The sequence below is a fragment of the Lepisosteus platostomus genome, unplaced genomic scaffold (genome assembly GCF_059453375.1).
Source record: "Lepisosteus platostomus isolate fLepPlt1 unplaced genomic scaffold, fLepPlt1.hap1 Scaffold_136_H1, whole genome shotgun sequence".
NCBI classification, from domain to species: Eukaryota; Metazoa; Chordata; class Actinopteri; order Semionotiformes; family Lepisosteidae; genus Lepisosteus; species Lepisosteus platostomus.
The window spans coordinates 16,954-36,947 of record NW_028291517.1 but is presented as its reverse complement, the minus strand read 5'-3'; the positions used below and the strand labels follow the sequence as shown (position 1 = coordinate 36,947).

At 63.1% G+C, this 19,994-nt stretch overlaps 19 non-coding genes across 19 annotated transcripts; all 19 read left to right on the top strand.

Moving 5' to 3' along the window:
• Positions 1 to 432: 432 nt before the first annotated feature.
• LOC148637055 (U2 spliceosomal RNA) lies at positions 433 to 623 on the top strand. The gene has a single exon (XR_015931733.1). It is a non-coding gene; the product is annotated as a U2 spliceosomal RNA (small nuclear RNA).
• An 841-nt stretch (positions 624 to 1,464) lies between these two features.
• LOC148637054 (U2 spliceosomal RNA) lies at positions 1,465 to 1,655 on the top strand. Its single transcript, XR_015931732.1, has one exon. It is a non-coding gene; the product is annotated as a U2 spliceosomal RNA (small nuclear RNA).
• Positions 1,656 to 2,496: 841 nt separating this feature from the next.
• On the top strand, positions 2,497 to 2,687 carry LOC148637053 (U2 spliceosomal RNA). The gene has a single exon (XR_015931731.1). It is a non-coding gene; the product is annotated as a U2 spliceosomal RNA (small nuclear RNA).
• An 841-nt stretch (positions 2,688 to 3,528) lies between these two features.
• LOC148637052 (U2 spliceosomal RNA) lies at positions 3,529 to 3,719 on the top strand. The gene has a single exon (XR_015931730.1). It is a non-coding gene; the product is annotated as a U2 spliceosomal RNA (small nuclear RNA).
• Positions 3,720 to 4,560: 841 nt separating this feature from the next.
• Positions 4,561 to 4,751, top strand: LOC148637051 (U2 spliceosomal RNA). The gene has a single exon (XR_015931729.1). It is a non-coding gene; the product is annotated as a U2 spliceosomal RNA (small nuclear RNA).
• An 841-nt stretch (positions 4,752 to 5,592) lies between these two features.
• LOC148637050 (U2 spliceosomal RNA) lies at positions 5,593 to 5,783 on the top strand. The gene has a single exon (XR_015931728.1). It is a non-coding gene; the product is annotated as a U2 spliceosomal RNA (small nuclear RNA).
• Positions 5,784 to 6,624: 841 nt separating this feature from the next.
• LOC148637049 (U2 spliceosomal RNA) lies at positions 6,625 to 6,815 on the top strand. The gene has a single exon (XR_015931727.1). It is a non-coding gene; the product is annotated as a U2 spliceosomal RNA (small nuclear RNA).
• An 841-nt stretch (positions 6,816 to 7,656) lies between these two features.
• LOC148637048 (U2 spliceosomal RNA) lies at positions 7,657 to 7,847 on the top strand. The gene has a single exon (XR_015931726.1). It is a non-coding gene; the product is annotated as a U2 spliceosomal RNA (small nuclear RNA).
• An 841-nt stretch (positions 7,848 to 8,688) lies between these two features.
• Positions 8,689 to 8,879, top strand: LOC148637047 (U2 spliceosomal RNA). The gene has a single exon (XR_015931725.1). It is a non-coding gene; the product is annotated as a U2 spliceosomal RNA (small nuclear RNA).
• Positions 8,880 to 9,720: 841 nt separating this feature from the next.
• Positions 9,721 to 9,911, top strand: LOC148637046 (U2 spliceosomal RNA). Its single transcript, XR_015931724.1, has one exon. It is a non-coding gene; the product is annotated as a U2 spliceosomal RNA (small nuclear RNA).
• An 841-nt stretch (positions 9,912 to 10,752) lies between these two features.
• On the top strand, positions 10,753 to 10,943 carry LOC148637045 (U2 spliceosomal RNA). The gene has a single exon (XR_015931722.1). It is a non-coding gene; the product is annotated as a U2 spliceosomal RNA (small nuclear RNA).
• Positions 10,944 to 11,783: 840 nt separating this feature from the next.
• Positions 11,784 to 11,974, top strand: LOC148637044 (U2 spliceosomal RNA). Its single transcript, XR_015931721.1, has one exon. It is a non-coding gene; the product is annotated as a U2 spliceosomal RNA (small nuclear RNA).
• An 841-nt stretch (positions 11,975 to 12,815) lies between these two features.
• Positions 12,816 to 13,006, top strand: LOC148637043 (U2 spliceosomal RNA). The gene has a single exon (XR_015931720.1). It is a non-coding gene; the product is annotated as a U2 spliceosomal RNA (small nuclear RNA).
• Positions 13,007 to 13,847: 841 nt separating this feature from the next.
• Positions 13,848 to 14,038, top strand: LOC148637042 (U2 spliceosomal RNA). The gene has a single exon (XR_015931719.1). It is a non-coding gene; the product is annotated as a U2 spliceosomal RNA (small nuclear RNA).
• An 841-nt stretch (positions 14,039 to 14,879) lies between these two features.
• Positions 14,880 to 15,070, top strand: LOC148637041 (U2 spliceosomal RNA). The gene has a single exon (XR_015931718.1). It is a non-coding gene; the product is annotated as a U2 spliceosomal RNA (small nuclear RNA).
• An 841-nt stretch (positions 15,071 to 15,911) lies between these two features.
• On the top strand, positions 15,912 to 16,102 carry LOC148637040 (U2 spliceosomal RNA). Its single transcript, XR_015931717.1, has one exon. It is a non-coding gene; the product is annotated as a U2 spliceosomal RNA (small nuclear RNA).
• Positions 16,103 to 16,943: 841 nt separating this feature from the next.
• On the top strand, positions 16,944 to 17,133 carry LOC148637039 (U2 spliceosomal RNA). The gene has a single exon (XR_015931706.1). It is a non-coding gene; the product is annotated as a U2 spliceosomal RNA (small nuclear RNA).
• Positions 17,134 to 17,974: 841 nt separating this feature from the next.
• On the top strand, positions 17,975 to 18,165 carry LOC148637038 (U2 spliceosomal RNA). The gene has a single exon (XR_015931716.1). It is a non-coding gene; the product is annotated as a U2 spliceosomal RNA (small nuclear RNA).
• An 841-nt stretch (positions 18,166 to 19,006) lies between these two features.
• Positions 19,007 to 19,197, top strand: LOC148637037 (U2 spliceosomal RNA). The gene has a single exon (XR_015931715.1). It is a non-coding gene; the product is annotated as a U2 spliceosomal RNA (small nuclear RNA).
• Positions 19,198 to 19,994: the final 797 nt, after the last annotated feature.

The following is a 19,994-nucleotide window of genomic DNA, read 5'->3' as shown; positions in this document are numbered from 1 at the left end:
CTTTTCTTTCTTTTTTTTCGGCAGGCAGGCAGGCAGGCGTGTGTGCGCGCGCGTCCCCGTCCCTCCCTCCCTCCCGAGAGAGAGCTGCCCCTTGCCTCTGCCCGCAGGTGCTGGCGCTCGGCTTTGGCTTGCAGCCGGTTGGGCGCAGCTGCTGCCGGTGGGAGGGGCCTAAGCTAAGGAGGCCGGGCGGCTGGCGCCCCCTGCGGCTGCGGTCGTTGTCGGGCCGTTGACAGAAGATCAAAGAGCAGGGCCCCCGCCCGGGACTGGCAGGAAGGCAGGCGGGCAGGCAAGAGAGAGGGGGAGCAGAGTCCCGCGGCAGGCCTCTGGCTGCAGGGAGGCCGGCAGCTGCGCGGGTCCCGGGCTCCAGAGGAGTCGGCCTGCGCCACTGTGCGCCAGCGGAACGCCCGCGCGTCGGTCCGCGCCTTTGTGGGCATCGCTTCTCGGCCTTTTGGCTAAGATCAAGTGTAGTATCTGTTCTTATCAGTTTAATATCTGATACGTCCCCCATCGGGGGACCACATATTAAACGGATTTTTGGAACAGGGAGCTGGATCAGGAGCTTGCTCCGTCCTCTCCACGCATCGGCCCGGTATTGCAGCGCCTCCGGGAGCGGTGCACCACCTTCTCTCAGCGGTGAAAAGACAGACGTAGGTAGCTAGCGAGCGAGCGAGCGAGCGAAGTGGACTGGAGCTCCTTCTTCTCGGGTCTCGTCCCTCGTCCCCCATCTGTGTGTCTCTGTGTTCTGTCTCTCTCTCTCGCCCTCTCGGTTCCCGTGCTCCCTCTGTGCGCTTTCCCGCGTCTCGACTCTCTGGGCAAGCAGGCCGGCCCCCTTTTCGGCTCCCGTGCGTTTTCCCTCCAAAAAACTTAGGTTTTTCAGCCTTTTCCCAGGGAGGCAGGCGTGGCTTGCTTGCTTGCTTGCTTGCTTGCTTGCTTGCTTGCTTGCTTGCTTGCGTGCGTGTCCGTCCCCGTCCCTGCAGGCGGGCCCCTTTCGACAGCTGGGCGTTTTCCCTCCAAAAAACTTAGTATATCCACCTTTTCTTTCTTTTTTTTCGGCAGGCAGGCAGGCAGGCGTGTGTGCGCGCGCGTCCCCGTCCCTCCCTCCCTCCCGAGAGAGAGCTGCCCCTTGCCTCTGCCCGCAGGTGCTGGCGCTCGGCTTTGGCTTGCAGCCGGTTGGGCGCAGCTGCTGCCGGTGGGAGGGGCCTAAGCTAAGGAGGCCGGGCGGCTGGCGCCCCCTGCGGCTGCGGTCGTTGTCGGGCCGTTGACAGAAGATCAAAGAGCAGGGCCCCCGCCCGGGACTGGCAGGAAGGCAGGCGGGCAGGCAAGAGAGAGGGGGAGCAGAGTCCCGCGGCAGGCCTCTGGCTGCAGGGAGGCCGGCAGCTGCGCGGGTCCCGGGCTCCAGAGGAGTCGGCCTGCGCCACTGTGCGCCAGCGGAACGCCCGCGCGTCGGTCCGCGCCTTTGTGGGCATCGCTTCTCGGCCTTTTGGCTAAGATCAAGTGTAGTATCTGTTCTTATCAGTTTAATATCTGATACGTCCCCCATCGGGGGACCACATATTAAACGGATTTTTGGAACAGGGAGCTGGATCAGGAGCTTGCTCCGTCCTCTCCACGCATCGGCCCGGTATTGCAGCGCCTCCGGGAGCGGTGCACCACCTTCTCTCAGCGGTGAAAAGACAGACGTAGGTAGCTAGCGAGCGAGCGAGCGAGCGAAGTGGACTGGAGCTCCTTCTTCTCGGGTCTCGTCCCTCGTCCCCCATCTGTGTGTCTCTGTGTTCTGTCTCTCTCTCTCGCCCTCTCGGTTCCCGTGCTCCCTCTGTGCGCTTTCCCGCGTCTCGACTCTCTGGGCAAGCAGGCCGGCCCCCTTTTCGGCTCCCGTGCGTTTTCCCTCCAAAAAACTTAGGTTTTTCAGCCTTTTCCCAGGGAGGCAGGCGTGGCTTGCTTGCTTGCTTGCTTGCTTGCTTGCTTGCTTGCTTGCTTGCTTGCGTGCGTGTCCGTCCCCGTCCCTGCAGGCGGGCCCCTTTCGACAGCTGGGCGTTTTCCCTCCAAAAAACTTAGTATATCCACCTTTTCTTTCTTTTTTTTCGGCAGGCAGGCAGGCAGGCGTGTGTGCGCGCGCGTCCCCGTCCCTCCCTCCCTCCCGAGAGAGAGCTGCCCCTTGCCTCTGCCCGCAGGTGCTGGCGCTCGGCTTTGGCTTGCAGCCGGTTGGGCGCAGCTGCTGCCGGTGGGAGGGGCCTAAGCTAAGGAGGCCGGGCGGCTGGCGCCCCCTGCGGCTGCGGTCGTTGTCGGGCCGTTGACAGAAGATCAAAGAGCAGGGCCCCCGCCCGGGACTGGCAGGAAGGCAGGCGGGCAGGCAAGAGAGAGGGGGAGCAGAGTCCCGCGGCAGGCCTCTGGCTGCAGGGAGGCCGGCAGCTGCGCGGGTCCCGGGCTCCAGAGGAGTCGGCCTGCGCCACTGTGCGCCAGCGGAACGCCCGCGCGTCGGTCCGCGCCTTTGTGGGCATCGCTTCTCGGCCTTTTGGCTAAGATCAAGTGTAGTATCTGTTCTTATCAGTTTAATATCTGATACGTCCCCCATCGGGGGACCACATATTAAACGGATTTTTGGAACAGGGAGCTGGATCAGGAGCTTGCTCCGTCCTCTCCACGCATCGGCCCGGTATTGCAGCGCCTCCGGGAGCGGTGCACCACCTTCTCTCAGCGGTGAAAAGACAGACGTAGGTAGCTAGCGAGCGAGCGAGCGAGCGAAGTGGACTGGAGCTCCTTCTTCTCGGGTCTCGTCCCTCGTCCCCCATCTGTGTGTCTCTGTGTTCTGTCTCTCTCTCTCGCCCTCTCGGTTCCCGTGCTCCCTCTGTGCGCTTTCCCGCGTCTCGACTCTCTGGGCAAGCAGGCCGGCCCCCTTTTCGGCTCCCGTGCGTTTTCCCTCCAAAAAACTTAGGTTTTTCAGCCTTTTCCCAGGGAGGCAGGCGTGGCTTGCTTGCTTGCTTGCTTGCTTGCTTGCTTGCTTGCTTGCTTGCTTGCGTGCGTGTCCGTCCCCGTCCCTGCAGGCGGGCCCCTTTCGACAGCTGGGCGTTTTCCCTCCAAAAAACTTAGTATATCCACCTTTTCTTTCTTTTTTTTCGGCAGGCAGGCAGGCAGGCGTGTGTGCGCGCGCGTCCCCGTCCCTCCCTCCCTCCCGAGAGAGAGCTGCCCCTTGCCTCTGCCCGCAGGTGCTGGCGCTCGGCTTTGGCTTGCAGCCGGTTGGGCGCAGCTGCTGCCGGTGGGAGGGGCCTAAGCTAAGGAGGCCGGGCGGCTGGCGCCCCCTGCGGCTGCGGTCGTTGTCGGGCCGTTGACAGAAGATCAAAGAGCAGGGCCCCCGCCCGGGACTGGCAGGAAGGCAGGCGGGCAGGCAAGAGAGAGGGGGAGCAGAGTCCCGCGGCAGGCCTCTGGCTGCAGGGAGGCCGGCAGCTGCGCGGGTCCCGGGCTCCAGAGGAGTCGGCCTGCGCCACTGTGCGCCAGCGGAACGCCCGCGCGTCGGTCCGCGCCTTTGTGGGCATCGCTTCTCGGCCTTTTGGCTAAGATCAAGTGTAGTATCTGTTCTTATCAGTTTAATATCTGATACGTCCCCCATCGGGGGACCACATATTAAACGGATTTTTGGAACAGGGAGCTGGATCAGGAGCTTGCTCCGTCCTCTCCACGCATCGGCCCGGTATTGCAGCGCCTCCGGGAGCGGTGCACCACCTTCTCTCAGCGGTGAAAAGACAGACGTAGGTAGCTAGCGAGCGAGCGAGCGAGCGAAGTGGACTGGAGCTCCTTCTTCTCGGGTCTCGTCCCTCGTCCCCCATCTGTGTGTCTCTGTGTTCTGTCTCTCTCTCTCGCCCTCTCGGTTCCCGTGCTCCCTCTGTGCGCTTTCCCGCGTCTCGACTCTCTGGGCAAGCAGGCCGGCCCCCTTTTCGGCTCCCGTGCGTTTTCCCTCCAAAAAACTTAGGTTTTTCAGCCTTTTCCCAGGGAGGCAGGCGTGGCTTGCTTGCTTGCTTGCTTGCTTGCTTGCTTGCTTGCTTGCTTGCTTGCGTGCGTGTCCGTCCCCGTCCCTGCAGGCGGGCCCCTTTCGACAGCTGGGCGTTTTCCCTCCAAAAAACTTAGTATATCCACCTTTTCTTTCTTTTTTTTCGGCAGGCAGGCAGGCAGGCGTGTGTGCGCGCGCGTCCCCGTCCCTCCCTCCCTCCCGAGAGAGAGCTGCCCCTTGCCTCTGCCCGCAGGTGCTGGCGCTCGGCTTTGGCTTGCAGCCGGTTGGGCGCAGCTGCTGCCGGTGGGAGGGGCCTAAGCTAAGGAGGCCGGGCGGCTGGCGCCCCCTGCGGCTGCGGTCGTTGTCGGGCCGTTGACAGAAGATCAAAGAGCAGGGCCCCCGCCCGGGACTGGCAGGAAGGCAGGCGGGCAGGCAAGAGAGAGGGGGAGCAGAGTCCCGCGGCAGGCCTCTGGCTGCAGGGAGGCCGGCAGCTGCGCGGGTCCCGGGCTCCAGAGGAGTCGGCCTGCGCCACTGTGCGCCAGCGGAACGCCCGCGCGTCGGTCCGCGCCTTTGTGGGCATCGCTTCTCGGCCTTTTGGCTAAGATCAAGTGTAGTATCTGTTCTTATCAGTTTAATATCTGATACGTCCCCCATCGGGGGACCACATATTAAACGGATTTTTGGAACAGGGAGCTGGATCAGGAGCTTGCTCCGTCCTCTCCACGCATCGGCCCGGTATTGCAGCGCCTCCGGGAGCGGTGCACCACCTTCTCTCAGCGGTGAAAAGACAGACGTAGGTAGCTAGCGAGCGAGCGAGCGAGCGAAGTGGACTGGAGCTCCTTCTTCTCGGGTCTCGTCCCTCGTCCCCCATCTGTGTGTCTCTGTGTTCTGTCTCTCTCTCTCGCCCTCTCGGTTCCCGTGCTCCCTCTGTGCGCTTTCCCGCGTCTCGACTCTCTGGGCAAGCAGGCCGGCCCCCTTTTCGGCTCCCGTGCGTTTTCCCTCCAAAAAACTTAGGTTTTTCAGCCTTTTCCCAGGGAGGCAGGCGTGGCTTGCTTGCTTGCTTGCTTGCTTGCTTGCTTGCTTGCTTGCTTGCTTGCGTGCGTGTCCGTCCCCGTCCCTGCAGGCGGGCCCCTTTCGACAGCTGGGCGTTTTCCCTCCAAAAAACTTAGTATATCCACCTTTTCTTTCTTTTTTTTCGGCAGGCAGGCAGGCAGGCGTGTGTGCGCGCGCGTCCCCGTCCCTCCCTCCCTCCCGAGAGAGAGCTGCCCCTTGCCTCTGCCCGCAGGTGCTGGCGCTCGGCTTTGGCTTGCAGCCGGTTGGGCGCAGCTGCTGCCGGTGGGAGGGGCCTAAGCTAAGGAGGCCGGGCGGCTGGCGCCCCCTGCGGCTGCGGTCGTTGTCGGGCCGTTGACAGAAGATCAAAGAGCAGGGCCCCCGCCCGGGACTGGCAGGAAGGCAGGCGGGCAGGCAAGAGAGAGGGGGAGCAGAGTCCCGCGGCAGGCCTCTGGCTGCAGGGAGGCCGGCAGCTGCGCGGGTCCCGGGCTCCAGAGGAGTCGGCCTGCGCCACTGTGCGCCAGCGGAACGCCCGCGCGTCGGTCCGCGCCTTTGTGGGCATCGCTTCTCGGCCTTTTGGCTAAGATCAAGTGTAGTATCTGTTCTTATCAGTTTAATATCTGATACGTCCCCCATCGGGGGACCACATATTAAACGGATTTTTGGAACAGGGAGCTGGATCAGGAGCTTGCTCCGTCCTCTCCACGCATCGGCCCGGTATTGCAGCGCCTCCGGGAGCGGTGCACCACCTTCTCTCAGCGGTGAAAAGACAGACGTAGGTAGCTAGCGAGCGAGCGAGCGAGCGAAGTGGACTGGAGCTCCTTCTTCTCGGGTCTCGTCCCTCGTCCCCCATCTGTGTGTCTCTGTGTTCTGTCTCTCTCTCTCGCCCTCTCGGTTCCCGTGCTCCCTCTGTGCGCTTTCCCGCGTCTCGACTCTCTGGGCAAGCAGGCCGGCCCCCTTTTCGGCTCCCGTGCGTTTTCCCTCCAAAAAACTTAGGTTTTTCAGCCTTTTCCCAGGGAGGCAGGCGTGGCTTGCTTGCTTGCTTGCTTGCTTGCTTGCTTGCTTGCTTGCTTGCTTGCGTGCGTGTCCGTCCCCGTCCCTGCAGGCGGGCCCCTTTCGACAGCTGGGCGTTTTCCCTCCAAAAAACTTAGTATATCCACCTTTTCTTTCTTTTTTTTCGGCAGGCAGGCAGGCAGGCGTGTGTGCGCGCGCGTCCCCGTCCCTCCCTCCCTCCCGAGAGAGAGCTGCCCCTTGCCTCTGCCCGCAGGTGCTGGCGCTCGGCTTTGGCTTGCAGCCGGTTGGGCGCAGCTGCTGCCGGTGGGAGGGGCCTAAGCTAAGGAGGCCGGGCGGCTGGCGCCCCCTGCGGCTGCGGTCGTTGTCGGGCCGTTGACAGAAGATCAAAGAGCAGGGCCCCCGCCCGGGACTGGCAGGAAGGCAGGCGGGCAGGCAAGAGAGAGGGGGAGCAGAGTCCCGCGGCAGGCCTCTGGCTGCAGGGAGGCCGGCAGCTGCGCGGGTCCCGGGCTCCAGAGGAGTCGGCCTGCGCCACTGTGCGCCAGCGGAACGCCCGCGCGTCGGTCCGCGCCTTTGTGGGCATCGCTTCTCGGCCTTTTGGCTAAGATCAAGTGTAGTATCTGTTCTTATCAGTTTAATATCTGATACGTCCCCCATCGGGGGACCACATATTAAACGGATTTTTGGAACAGGGAGCTGGATCAGGAGCTTGCTCCGTCCTCTCCACGCATCGGCCCGGTATTGCAGCGCCTCCGGGAGCGGTGCACCACCTTCTCTCAGCGGTGAAAAGACAGACGTAGGTAGCTAGCGAGCGAGCGAGCGAGCGAAGTGGACTGGAGCTCCTTCTTCTCGGGTCTCGTCCCTCGTCCCCCATCTGTGTGTCTCTGTGTTCTGTCTCTCTCTCTCGCCCTCTCGGTTCCCGTGCTCCCTCTGTGCGCTTTCCCGCGTCTCGACTCTCTGGGCAAGCAGGCCGGCCCCCTTTTCGGCTCCCGTGCGTTTTCCCTCCAAAAAACTTAGGTTTTTCAGCCTTTTCCCAGGGAGGCAGGCGTGGCTTGCTTGCTTGCTTGCTTGCTTGCTTGCTTGCTTGCTTGCTTGCTTGCGTGCGTGTCCGTCCCCGTCCCTGCAGGCGGGCCCCTTTCGACAGCTGGGCGTTTTCCCTCCAAAAAACTTAGTATATCCACCTTTTCTTTCTTTTTTTTCGGCAGGCAGGCAGGCAGGCGTGTGTGCGCGCGCGTCCCCGTCCCTCCCTCCCTCCCGAGAGAGAGCTGCCCCTTGCCTCTGCCCGCAGGTGCTGGCGCTCGGCTTTGGCTTGCAGCCGGTTGGGCGCAGCTGCTGCCGGTGGGAGGGGCCTAAGCTAAGGAGGCCGGGCGGCTGGCGCCCCCTGCGGCTGCGGTCGTTGTCGGGCCGTTGACAGAAGATCAAAGAGCAGGGCCCCCGCCCGGGACTGGCAGGAAGGCAGGCGGGCAGGCAAGAGAGAGGGGGAGCAGAGTCCCGCGGCAGGCCTCTGGCTGCAGGGAGGCCGGCAGCTGCGCGGGTCCCGGGCTCCAGAGGAGTCGGCCTGCGCCACTGTGCGCCAGCGGAACGCCCGCGCGTCGGTCCGCGCCTTTGTGGGCATCGCTTCTCGGCCTTTTGGCTAAGATCAAGTGTAGTATCTGTTCTTATCAGTTTAATATCTGATACGTCCCCCATCGGGGGACCACATATTAAACGGATTTTTGGAACAGGGAGCTGGATCAGGAGCTTGCTCCGTCCTCTCCACGCATCGGCCCGGTATTGCAGCGCCTCCGGGAGCGGTGCACCACCTTCTCTCAGCGGTGAAAAGACAGACGTAGGTAGCTAGCGAGCGAGCGAGCGAGCGAAGTGGACTGGAGCTCCTTCTTCTCGGGTCTCGTCCCTCGTCCCCCATCTGTGTGTCTCTGTGTTCTGTCTCTCTCTCTCGCCCTCTCGGTTCCCGTGCTCCCTCTGTGCGCTTTCCCGCGTCTCGACTCTCTGGGCAAGCAGGCCGGCCCCCTTTTCGGCTCCCGTGCGTTTTCCCTCCAAAAAACTTAGGTTTTTCAGCCTTTTCCCAGGGAGGCAGGCGTGGCTTGCTTGCTTGCTTGCTTGCTTGCTTGCTTGCTTGCTTGCTTGCTTGCGTGCGTGTCCGTCCCCGTCCCTGCAGGCGGGCCCCTTTCGACAGCTGGGCGTTTTCCCTCCAAAAAACTTAGTATATCCACCTTTTCTTTCTTTTTTTTCGGCAGGCAGGCAGGCAGGCGTGTGTGCGCGCGCGTCCCCGTCCCTCCCTCCCTCCCGAGAGAGAGCTGCCCCTTGCCTCTGCCCGCAGGTGCTGGCGCTCGGCTTTGGCTTGCAGCCGGTTGGGCGCAGCTGCTGCCGGTGGGAGGGGCCTAAGCTAAGGAGGCCGGGCGGCTGGCGCCCCCTGCGGCTGCGGTCGTTGTCGGGCCGTTGACAGAAGATCAAAGAGCAGGGCCCCCGCCCGGGACTGGCAGGAAGGCAGGCGGGCAGGCAAGAGAGAGGGGGAGCAGAGTCCCGCGGCAGGCCTCTGGCTGCAGGGAGGCCGGCAGCTGCGCGGGTCCCGGGCTCCAGAGGAGTCGGCCTGCGCCACTGTGCGCCAGCGGAACGCCCGCGCGTCGGTCCGCGCCTTTGTGGGCATCGCTTCTCGGCCTTTTGGCTAAGATCAAGTGTAGTATCTGTTCTTATCAGTTTAATATCTGATACGTCCCCCATCGGGGGACCACATATTAAACGGATTTTTGGAACAGGGAGCTGGATCAGGAGCTTGCTCCGTCCTCTCCACGCATCGGCCCGGTATTGCAGCGCCTCCGGGAGCGGTGCACCACCTTCTCTCAGCGGTGAAAAGACAGACGTAGGTAGCTAGCGAGCGAGCGAGCGAGCGAAGTGGACTGGAGCTCCTTCTTCTCGGGTCTCGTCCCTCGTCCCCCATCTGTGTGTCTCTGTGTTCTGTCTCTCTCTCTCGCCCTCTCGGTTCCCGTGCTCCCTCTGTGCGCTTTCCCGCGTCTCGACTCTCTGGGCAAGCAGGCCGGCCCCCTTTTCGGCTCCCGTGCGTTTTCCCTCCAAAAAACTTAGGTTTTTCAGCCTTTTCCCAGGGAGGCAGGCGTGGCTTGCTTGCTTGCTTGCTTGCTTGCTTGCTTGCTTGCTTGCTTGCTTGCGTGCGTGTCCGTCCCCGTCCCTGCAGGCGGGCCCCTTTCGACAGCTGGGCGTTTTCCCTCCAAAAAACTTAGTATATCCACCTTTTCTTTCTTTTTTTTCGGCAGGCAGGCAGGCAGGCGTGTGTGCGCGCGCGTCCCCGTCCCTCCCTCCCTCCCGAGAGAGAGCTGCCCCTTGCCTCTGCCCGCAGGTGCTGGCGCTCGGCTTTGGCTTGCAGCCGGTTGGGCGCAGCTGCTGCCGGTGGGAGGGGCCTAAGCTAAGGAGGCCGGGCGGCTGGCGCCCCCTGCGGCTGCGGTCGTTGTCGGGCCGTTGACAGAAGATCAAAGAGCAGGGCCCCCGCCCGGGACTGGCAGGAAGGCAGGCGGGCAGGCAAGAGAGAGGGGGAGCAGAGTCCCGCGGCAGGCCTCTGGCTGCAGGGAGGCCGGCAGCTGCGCGGGTCCCGGGCTCCAGAGGAGTCGGCCTGCGCCACTGTGCGCCAGCGGAACGCCCGCGCGTCGGTCCGCGCCTTTGTGGGCATCGCTTCTCGGCCTTTTGGCTAAGATCAAGTGTAGTATCTGTTCTTATCAGTTTAATATCTGATACGTCCCCCATCGGGGGACCACATATTAAACGGATTTTTGGAACAGGGAGCTGGATCAGGAGCTTGCTCCGTCCTCTCCACGCATCGGCCCGGTATTGCAGCGCCTCCGGGAGCGGTGCACCACCTTCTCTCAGCGGTGAAAAGACAGACGTAGGTAGCTAGCGAGCGAGCGAGCGAGCGAAGTGGACTGGAGCTCCTTCTTCTCGGGTCTCGTCCCTCGTCCCCCATCTGTGTGTCTCTGTGTTCTGTCTCTCTCTCTCGCCCTCTCGGTTCCCGTGCTCCCTCTGTGCGCTTTCCCGCGTCTCGACTCTCTGGGCAAGCAGGCCGGCCCCCTTTTCGGCTCCCGTGCGTTTTCCCTCCAAAAAACTTAGGTTTTTCAGCCTTTTCCCAGGGAGGCAGGCGTGGCTTGCTTGCTTGCTTGCTTGCTTGCTTGCTTGCTTGCTTGCTTGCTTGCGTGCGTGTCCGTCCCCGTCCCTGCAGGCGGGCCCCTTTCGACAGCTGGGCGTTTTCCCTCCAAAAAACTTAGTATATCCACCTTTTCTTTCTTTTTTTTCGGCAGGCAGGCAGGCAGGCGTGTGTGCGCGCGCGTCCCCGTCCCTCCCTCCCTCCCGAGAGAGAGCTGCCCCTTGCCTCTGCCCGCAGGTGCTGGCGCTCGGCTTTGGCTTGCAGCCGGTTGGGCGCAGCTGCTGCCGGTGGGAGGGGCCTAAGCTAAGGAGGCCGGGCGGCTGGCGCCCCCTGCGGCTGCGGTCGTTGTCGGGCCGTTGACAGAAGATCAAAGAGCAGGGCCCCCGCCCGGGACTGGCAGGAAGGCAGGCGGGCAGGCAAGAGAGAGGGGGAGCAGAGTCCCGCGGCAGGCCTCTGGCTGCAGGGAGGCCGGCAGCTGCGCGGGTCCCGGGCTCCAGAGGAGTCGGCCTGCGCCACTGTGCGCCAGCGGAACGCCCGCGCGTCGGTCCGCGCCTTTGTGGGCATCGCTTCTCGGCCTTTTGGCTAAGATCAAGTGTAGTATCTGTTCTTATCAGTTTAATATCTGATACGTCCCCCATCGGGGGACCACATATTAAACGGATTTTTGGAACAGGGAGCTGGATCAGGAGCTTGCTCCGTCCTCTCCACGCATCGGCCCGGTATTGCAGCGCCTCCGGGAGCGGTGCACCACCTTCTCTCAGCGGTGAAAAGACAGACGTAGGTAGCTAGCGAGCGAGCGAGCGAGCGAAGTGGACTGGAGCTCCTTCTTCTCGGGTCTCGTCCCTCGTCCCCCATCTGTGTGTCTCTGTGTTCTGTCTCTCTCTCTCGCCCTCTCGGTTCCCGTGCTCCCTCTGTGCGCTTTCCCGCGTCTCGACTCTCTGGGCAAGCAGGCCGGCCCCCTTTTCGGCTCCCGTGCGTTTTCCCTCCAAAAAACTTAGGTTTTTCAGCCTTTTCCCAGGGAGGCAGGCGTGGCTTGCTTGCTTGCTTGCTTGCTTGCTTGCTTGCTTGCTTGCTTGCTTGCGTGCGTGTCCGTCCCCGTCCCTGCAGGCGGGCCCCTTTCGACAGCTGGGCGTTTTCCCTCCAAAAAACTTAGTATATCCACCTTTTCTTTCTTTTTTTTCGGCAGGCAGGCAGGCAGGCGTGTGTGCGCGCGCGTCCCCGTCCCTCCCTCCCTCCCGAGAGAGAGCTGCCCCTTGCCTCTGCCCGCAGGTGCTGGCGCTCGGCTTTGGCTTGCAGCCGGTTGGCGCAGCTGCTGCCGGTGGGAGGGGCCTAAGCTAAGGAGGCCGGGCGGCTGGCGCCCCCTGCGGCTGCGGTCGTTGTCGGGCCGTTGACAGAAGATCAAAGAGCAGGGCCCCCGCCCGGGACTGGCAGGAAGGCAGGCGGGCAGGCAAGAGAGAGGGGGAGCAGAGTCCCGCGGCAGGCCTCTGGCTGCAGGGAGGCCGGCAGCTGCGCGGGTCCCGGGCTCCAGAGGAGTCGGCCTGCGCCACTGTGCGCCAGCGGAACGCCCGCGCGTCGGTCCGCGCCTTTGTGGGCATCGCTTCTCGGCCTTTTGGCTAAGATCAAGTGTAGTATCTGTTCTTATCAGTTTAATATCTGATACGTCCCCCATCGGGGGACCACATATTAAACGGATTTTTGGAACAGGGAGCTGGATCAGGAGCTTGCTCCGTCCTCTCCACGCATCGGCCCGGTATTGCAGCGCCTCCGGGAGCGGTGCACCACCTTCTCTCAGCGGTGAAAAGACAGACGTAGGTAGCTAGCGAGCGAGCGAGCGAGCGAAGTGGACTGGAGCTCCTTCTTCTCGGGTCTCGTCCCTCGTCCCCCATCTGTGTGTCTCTGTGTTCTGTCTCTCTCTCTCGCCCTCTCGGTTCCCGTGCTCCCTCTGTGCGCTTTCCCGCGTCTCGACTCTCTGGGCAAGCAGGCCGGCCCCCTTTTCGGCTCCCGTGCGTTTTCCCTCCAAAAAACTTAGGTTTTTCAGCCTTTTCCCAGGGAGGCAGGCGTGGCTTGCTTGCTTGCTTGCTTGCTTGCTTGCTTGCTTGCTTGCTTGCTTGCGTGCGTGTCCGTCCCCGTCCCTGCAGGCGGGCCCCTTTCGACAGCTGGGCGTTTTCCCTCCAAAAAACTTAGTATATCCACCTTTTCTTTCTTTTTTTTCGGCAGGCAGGCAGGCAGGCGTGTGTGCGCGCGCGTCCCCGTCCCTCCCTCCCTCCCGAGAGAGAGCTGCCCCTTGCCTCTGCCCGCAGGTGCTGGCGCTCGGCTTTGGCTTGCAGCCGGTTGGGCGCAGCTGCTGCCGGTGGGAGGGGCCTAAGCTAAGGAGGCCGGGCGGCTGGCGCCCCCTGCGGCTGCGGTCGTTGTCGGGCCGTTGACAGAAGATCAAAGAGCAGGGCCCCCGCCCGGGACTGGCAGGAAGGCAGGCGGGCAGGCAAGAGAGAGGGGGAGCAGAGTCCCGCGGCAGGCCTCTGGCTGCAGGGAGGCCGGCAGCTGCGCGGGTCCCGGGCTCCAGAGGAGTCGGCCTGCGCCACTGTGCGCCAGCGGAACGCCCGCGCGTCGGTCCGCGCCTTTGTGGGCATCGCTTCTCGGCCTTTTGGCTAAGATCAAGTGTAGTATCTGTTCTTATCAGTTTAATATCTGATACGTCCCCCATCGGGGGACCACATATTAAACGGATTTTTGGAACAGGGAGCTGGATCAGGAGCTTGCTCCGTCCTCTCCACGCATCGGCCCGGTATTGCAGCGCCTCCGGGAGCGGTGCACCACCTTCTCTCAGCGGTGAAAAGACAGACGTAGGTAGCTAGCGAGCGAGCGAGCGAGCGAAGTGGACTGGAGCTCCTTCTTCTCGGGTCTCGTCCCTCGTCCCCCATCTGTGTGTCTCTGTGTTCTGTCTCTCTCTCTCGCCCTCTCGGTTCCCGTGCTCCCTCTGTGCGCTTTCCCGCGTCTCGACTCTCTGGGCAAGCAGGCCGGCCCCCTTTTCGGCTCCCGTGCGTTTTCCCTCCAAAAAACTTAGGTTTTTCAGCCTTTTCCCAGGGAGGCAGGCGTGGCTTGCTTGCTTGCTTGCTTGCTTGCTTGCTTGCTTGCTTGCTTGCTTGCGTGCGTGTCCGTCCCCGTCCCTGCAGGCGGGCCCCTTTCGACAGCTGGGCGTTTTCCCTCCAAAAAACTTAGTATATCCACCTTTTCTTTCTTTTTTTTCGGCAGGCAGGCAGGCAGGCGTGTGTGCGCGCGCGTCCCCGTCCCTCCCTCCCTCCCGAGAGAGAGCTGCCCCTTGCCTCTGCCCGCAGGTGCTGGCGCTCGGCTTTGGCTTGCAGCCGGTTGGGCGCAGCTGCTGCCGGTGGGAGGGGCCTAAGCTAAGGAGGCCGGGCGGCTGGCGCCCCCTGCGGCTGCGGTCGTTGTCGGGCCGTTGACAGAAGATCAAAGAGCAGGGCCCCCGCCCGGGACTGGCAGGAAGGCAGGCGGGCAGGCAAGAGAGAGGGGGAGCAGAGTCCCGCGGCAGGCCTCTGGCTGCAGGGAGGCCGGCAGCTGCGCGGGTCCCGGGCTCCAGAGGAGTCGGCCTGCGCCACTGTGCGCCAGCGGAACGCCCGCGCGTCGGTCCGCGCCTTTGTGGGCATCGCTTCTCGGCCTTTTGGCTAAGATCAAGTGTAGTATCTGTTCTTATCAGTTTAATATCTGATACGTCCCCCATCGGGGGACCACATATTAAACGGATTTTTGGAACAGGGAGCTGGATCAGGAGCTTGCTCCGTCCTCTCCACGCATCGGCCCGGTATTGCAGCGCCTCCGGGAGCGGTGCACCACCTTCTCTCAGCGGTGAAAAGACAGACGTAGGTAGCTAGCGAGCGAGCGAGCGAGCGAAGTGGACTGGAGCTCCTTCTTCTCGGGTCTCGTCCCTCGTCCCCCATCTGTGTGTCTCTGTGTTCTGTCTCTCTCTCTCGCCCTCTCGGTTCCCGTGCTCCCTCTGTGCGCTTTCCCGCGTCTCGACTCTCTGGGCAAGCAGGCCGGCCCCCTTTTCGGCTCCCGTGCGTTTTCCCTCCAAAAAACTTAGGTTTTTCAGCCTTTTCCCAGGGAGGCAGGCGTGGCTTGCTTGCTTGCTTGCTTGCTTGCTTGCTTGCTTGCTTGCTTGCTTGCGTGCGTGTCCGTCCCCGTCCCTGCAGGCGGGCCCCTTTCGACAGCTGGGCGTTTTCCCTCCAAAAAACTTAGTATATCCACCTTTTCTTTCTTTTTTTTCGGCAGGCAGGCAGGCAGGCGTGTGTGCGCGCGCGTCCCCGTCCCTCCCTCCCTCCCGAGAGAGAGCTGCCCCTTGCCTCTGCCCGCAGGTGCTGGCGCTCGGCTTTGGCTTGCAGCCGGTTGGGCGCAGCTGCTGCCGGTGGGAGGGGCCTAAGCTAAGGAGGCCGGGCGGCTGGCGCCCCCTGCGGCTGCGGTCGTTGTCGGGCCGTTGACAGAAGATCAAAGAGCAGGGCCCCCGCCCGGGACTGGCAGGAAGGCAGGCGGGCAGGCAAGAGAGAGGGGGAGCAGAGTCCCGCGGCAGGCCTCTGGCTGCAGGGAGGCCGGCAGCTGCGCGGGTCCCGGGCTCCAGAGGAGTCGGCCTGCGCCACTGTGCGCCAGCGGAACGCCCGCGCGTCGGTCCGCGCCTTTGTGGGCATCGCTTCTCGGCCTTTTGGCTAAGATCAAGTGTAGTATCTGTTCTTATCAGTTTAATATCTGATACGTCCCCCATCGGGGGACCACATATTAAACGGATTTTTGGAACAGGGAGCTGGATCAGGAGCTTGCTCCGTCCTCTCCACGCATCGGCCCGGTATTGCAGCGCCTCCGGGAGCGGTGCACCACCTTCTCTCAGCGGTGAAAAGACAGACGTAGGTAGCTAGCGAGCGAGCGAGCGAGCGAAGTGGACTGGAGCTCCTTCTTCTCGGGTCTCGTCCCTCGTCCCCCATCTGTGTGTCTCTGTGTTCTGTCTCTCTCTCTCGCCCTCTCGGTTCCCGTGCTCCCTCTGTGCGCTTTCCCGCGTCTCGACTCTCTGGGCAAGCAGGCCGGCCCCCTTTTCGGCTCCCGTGCGTTTTCCCTCCAAAAAACTTAGGTTTTTCAGCCTTTTCCCAGGGAGGCAGGCGTGGCTTGCTTGCTTGCTTGCTTGCTTGCTTGCTTGCTTGCTTGCTTGCTTGCGTGCGTGTCCGTCCCCGTCCCTGCAGGCGGGCCCCTTTCGACAGCTGGGCGTTTTCCCTCCAAAAAACTTAGTATATCCACCTTTTCTTTCTTTTTTTTCGGCAGGCAGGCAGGCAGGCGTGTGTGCGCGCGCGTCCCCGTCCCTCCCTCCCTCCCGAGAGAGAGCTGCCCCTTGCCTCTGCCCGCAGGTGCTGGCGCTCGGCTTTGGCTTGCAGCCGGTTGGGCGCAGCTGCTGCCGGTGGGAGGGGCCTAAGCTAAGGAGGCCGGGCGGCTGGCGCCCCCTGCGGCTGCGGTCGTTGTCGGGCCGTTGACAGAAGATCAAAGAGCAGGGCCCCCGCCCGGGACTGGCAGGAAGGCAGGCGGGCAGGCAAGAGAGAGGGGGAGCAGAGTCCCGCGGCAGGCCTCTGGCTGCAGGGAGGCCGGCAGCTGCGCGGGTCCCGGGCTCCAGAGGAGTCGGCCTGCGCCACTGTGCGCCAGCGGAACGCCCGCGCGTCGGTCCGCGCCTTTGTGGGCATCGCTTCTCGGCCTTTTGGCTAAGATCAAGTGTAGTATCTGTTCTTATCAGTTTAATATCTGATACGTCCCCCATCGGGGGACCACATATTAAACGGATTTTTGGAACAGGGAGCTGGATCAGGAGCTTGCTCCGTCCTCTCCACGCATCGGCCCGGTATTGCAGCGCCTCCGGGAGCGGTGCACCACCTTCTCTCAGCGGTGAAAAGACAGACGTAGGTAGCTAGCGAGCGAGCGAGCGAGCGAAGTGGACTGGAGCTCCTTCTTCTCGGGTCTCGTCCCTCGTCCCCCATCTGTGTGTCTCTGTGTTCTGTCTCTCTCTCTCGCCCTCTCGGTTCCCGTGCTCCCTCTGTGCGCTTTCCCGCGTCTCGACTCTCTGGGCAAGCAGGCCGGCCCCCTTTTCGGCTCCCGTGCGTTTTCCCTCCAAAAAACTTAGGTTTTTCAGCCTTTTCCCAGGGAGGCAGGCGTGGCTTGCTTGCTTGCTTGCTTGCTTGCTTGCTTGCTTGCTTGCTTGCTTGCGTGCGTGTCCGTCCCCGTCCCTGCAGGCGGGCCCCTTTCGACAGCTGGGCGTTTTCCCTCCAAAAAACTTAGTATATCCACCTTTTCTTTCTTTTTTTTCGGCAGGCAGGCAGGCAGGCGTGTGTGCGCGCGCGTCCCCGTCCCTCCCTCCCTCCCGAGAGAGAGCTGCCCCTTGCCTCTGCCCGCAGGTGCTGGCGCTCGGCTTTGGCTTGCAGCCGGTTGGGCGCAGCTGCTGCCGGTGGGAGGGGCCTAAGCTAAGGAGGCCGGGCGGCTGGCGCCCCCTGCGGCTGCGGTCGTTGTCGGGCCGTTGACAGAAGATCAAAGAGCAGGGCCCCCGCCCGGGACTGGCAGGAAGGCAGGCGGGCAGGCAAGAGAGAGGGGGAGCAGAGTCCCGCGGCAGGCCTCTGGCTGCAGGGAGGCCGGCAGCTGCGCGGGTCCCGGGCTCCAGAGGAGTCGGCCTGCGCCACTGTGCGCCAGCGGAACGCCCGCGCGTCGGTCCGCGCCTTTGTGGGCATCGCTTCTCGGCCTTTTGGCTAAGATCAAGTGTAGTATCTGTTCTTATCAGTTTAATATCTGATACGCCCCCATCGGGGGACCACATATTAAACGGATTTTTGGAACAGGGAGCTGGATCAGGAGCTTGCTCCGTCCTCTCCACGCATCGGCCCGGTATTGCAGCGCCTCCGGGAGCGGTGCACCACCTTCTCTCAGCGGTGAAAAGACAGACGTAGGTAGCTAGCGAGCGAGCGAGCGAGCGAAGTGGACTGGAGCTCCTTCTTCTCGGGTCTCGTCCCTCGTCCCCCATCTGTGTGTCTCTGTGTTCTGTCTCTCTCTCTCGCCCTCTCGGTTCCCGTGCTCCCTCTGTGCGCTTTCCCGCGTCTCGACTCTCTGGGCAAGCAGGCCGGCCCCCTTTTCGGCTCCCGTGCGTTTTCCCTCCAAAAAACTTAGGTTTTTCAGCCTTTTCCCAGGGAGGCAGGCGTGGCTTGCTTGCTTGCTTGCTTGCTTGCTTGCTTGCTTGCTTGCTTGCTTGCGTGCGTGTCCGTCCCCGTCCCTGCAGGCGGGCCCCTTTCGACAGCTGGGCGTTTTCCCTCCAAAAAACTTAGTATATCCACCTTTTCTTTCTTTTTTTTCGGCAGGCAGGCAGGCAGGCGTGTGTGCGCGCGCGTCCCCGTCCCTCCCTCCCTCCCGAGAGAGAGCTGCCCCTTGCCTCTGCCCGCAGGTGCTGGCGCTCGGCTTTGGCTTGCAGCCGGTTGGGCGCAGCTGCTGCCGGTGGGAGGGGCCTAAGCTAAGGAGGCCGGGCGGCTGGCGCCCCCTGCGGCTGCGGTCGTTGTCGGGCCGTTGACAGAAGATCAAAGAGCAGGGCCCCCGCCCGGGACTGGCAGGAAGGCAGGCGGGCAGGCAAGAGAGAGGGGGAGCAGAGTCCCGCGGCAGGCCTCTGGCTGCAGGGAGGCCGGCAGCTGCGCGGGTCCCGGGCTCCAGAGGAGTCGGCCTGCGCCACTGTGCGCCAGCGGAACGCCCGCGCGTCGGTCCGCGCCTTTGTGGGCATCGCTTCTCGGCCTTTTGGCTAAGATCAAGTGTAGTATCTGTTCTTATCAGTTTAATATCTGATACGTCCCCCATCGGGGGACCACATATTAAACGGATTTTTGGAACAGGGAGCTGGATCAGGAGCTTGCTCCGTCCTCTCCACGCATCGGCCCGGTATTGCAGCGCCTCCGGGAGCGGTGCACCACCTTCTCTCAGCGGTGAAAAGACAGACGTAGGTAGCTAGCGAGCGAGCGAGCGAGCGAAGTGGACTGGAGCTCCTTCTTCTCGGGTCTCGTCCCTCGTCCCCCATCTGTGTGTCTCTGTGTTCTGTCTCTCTCTCTCGCCCTCTCGGTTCCCGTGCTCCCTCTGTGCGCTTTCCCGCGTCTCGACTCTCTGGGCAAGCAGGCCGGCCCCCTTTTCGGCTCCCGTGCGTTTTCCCTCCAAAAAACTTAGGTTTTTCAGCCTTTTCCCAGGGAGGCAGGCGTGGCTTGCTTGCTTGCTTGCTTGCTTGCTTGCTTGCTTGCTTGCTTGCTTGCGTGCGTGTCCGTCCCCGTCCCTGCAGGCGGGCCCCTTTCGACAGCTGGGCGTTTTCCCTCCAAAAAACTTAGTATATCCACCTTTTCTTTCTTTTTTTTCGGCAGGCAGGCAGGCAGGCGTGTGTGCGCGCGCGTCCCCGTCCCTCCCTCCCTCCCGAGAGAGAGCTGCCCCTTGCCTCTGCCCGCAGGTGCTGGCGCTCGGCTTTGGCTTGCAGCCGGTTGGGCGCAGCTGCTGCCGGTGGGAGGGGCCTAAGCTAAGGAGGCCGGGCGGCTGGCGCCCCCTGCGGCTGCGGTCGTTGTCGGGCCGTTGACAGAAGATCAAAGAGCAGGGCCCCCGCCCGGGACTGGCAGGAAGGCAGGCGGGCAGGCAAGAGAGAGGGGGAGCAGAGTCCCGCGGCAGGCCTCTGGCTGCAGGGAGGCCGGCAGCTGCGCGGGTCCCGGGCTCCAGAGGAGTCGGCCTGCGCCACTGTGCGCCAGCGGAACGCCCGCGCGTCGGTCCGCGCCTTTGTGGGCATCGCTTCTCGGCCTTTTGGCTAAGATCAAGTGTAGTATCTGTTCTTATCAGTTTAATATCTGATACGTCCCCCATCGGGGGACCACATATTAAACGGATTTTTGGAACAGGGAGCTGGATCAGGAGCTTGCTCCGTCCTCTCCACGCATCGGCCCGGTATTGCAGCGCCTCCGGGAGCGGTGCACCACCTTCTCTCAGCGGTGAAAAGACAGACGTAGGTAGCTAGCGAGCGAGCGAGCGAGCGAAGTGGACTGGAGCTCCTTCTTCTCGGGTCTCGTCCCTCGTCCCCCATCTGTGTGTCTCTGTGTTCTGTCTCTCTCTCTCGCCCTCTCGGTTCCCGTGCTCCCTCTGTGCGCTTTCCCGCGTCTCGACTCTCTGGGCAAGCAGGCCGGCCCCCTTTTCGGCTCCCGTGCGTTTTCCCTCCAAAAAACTTAGGTTTTTCAGCCTTTTCCCAGGGAGGCAGGCGTGGCTTGCTTGCTTGCTTGCTTGCTTGCTTGCTTGCTTGCTTGCTTGCTTGCGTGTCCGTCCCCGTCCCTGCAGGCGGGCCCCTTTCGACAGCTGGGCGTTTTCCCTCCAAAAAACTTAGTATATCCACCTTTTCTTTCTTTTTTTTCGGCAGGCAGGCAGGCAGGCGTGTGTGCGCGCGCGTCCCCGTCCCTCCCTCCCTCCCGAGAGAGAGCTGCCCCTTGCCTCTGCCCGCAGGTGCTGGCGCTCGGCTTTGGCTTGCAGCCGGTTGGGCGCAGCTGCTGCCGGTGGGAGGGGCCTAAGCTAAGGAGGCCGGGCGGCTGGCGCCCCCTGCGGCTGCGGTCGTTGTCGGGCCGTTGACAGAAGATCAAAGAGCAGGGCCCCCGCCCGGGACTGGCAGGAAGGCAGGCGGGCAGGCAAGAGAGAGGGGGAGCAGAGTCCCGCGGCAGGCCTCTGGCTGCAGGGAGGCCGGCAGCTGCGCGGGTCCCGGGCTCCAGAGGAGTCGGCCTGCGCCACTGTGCG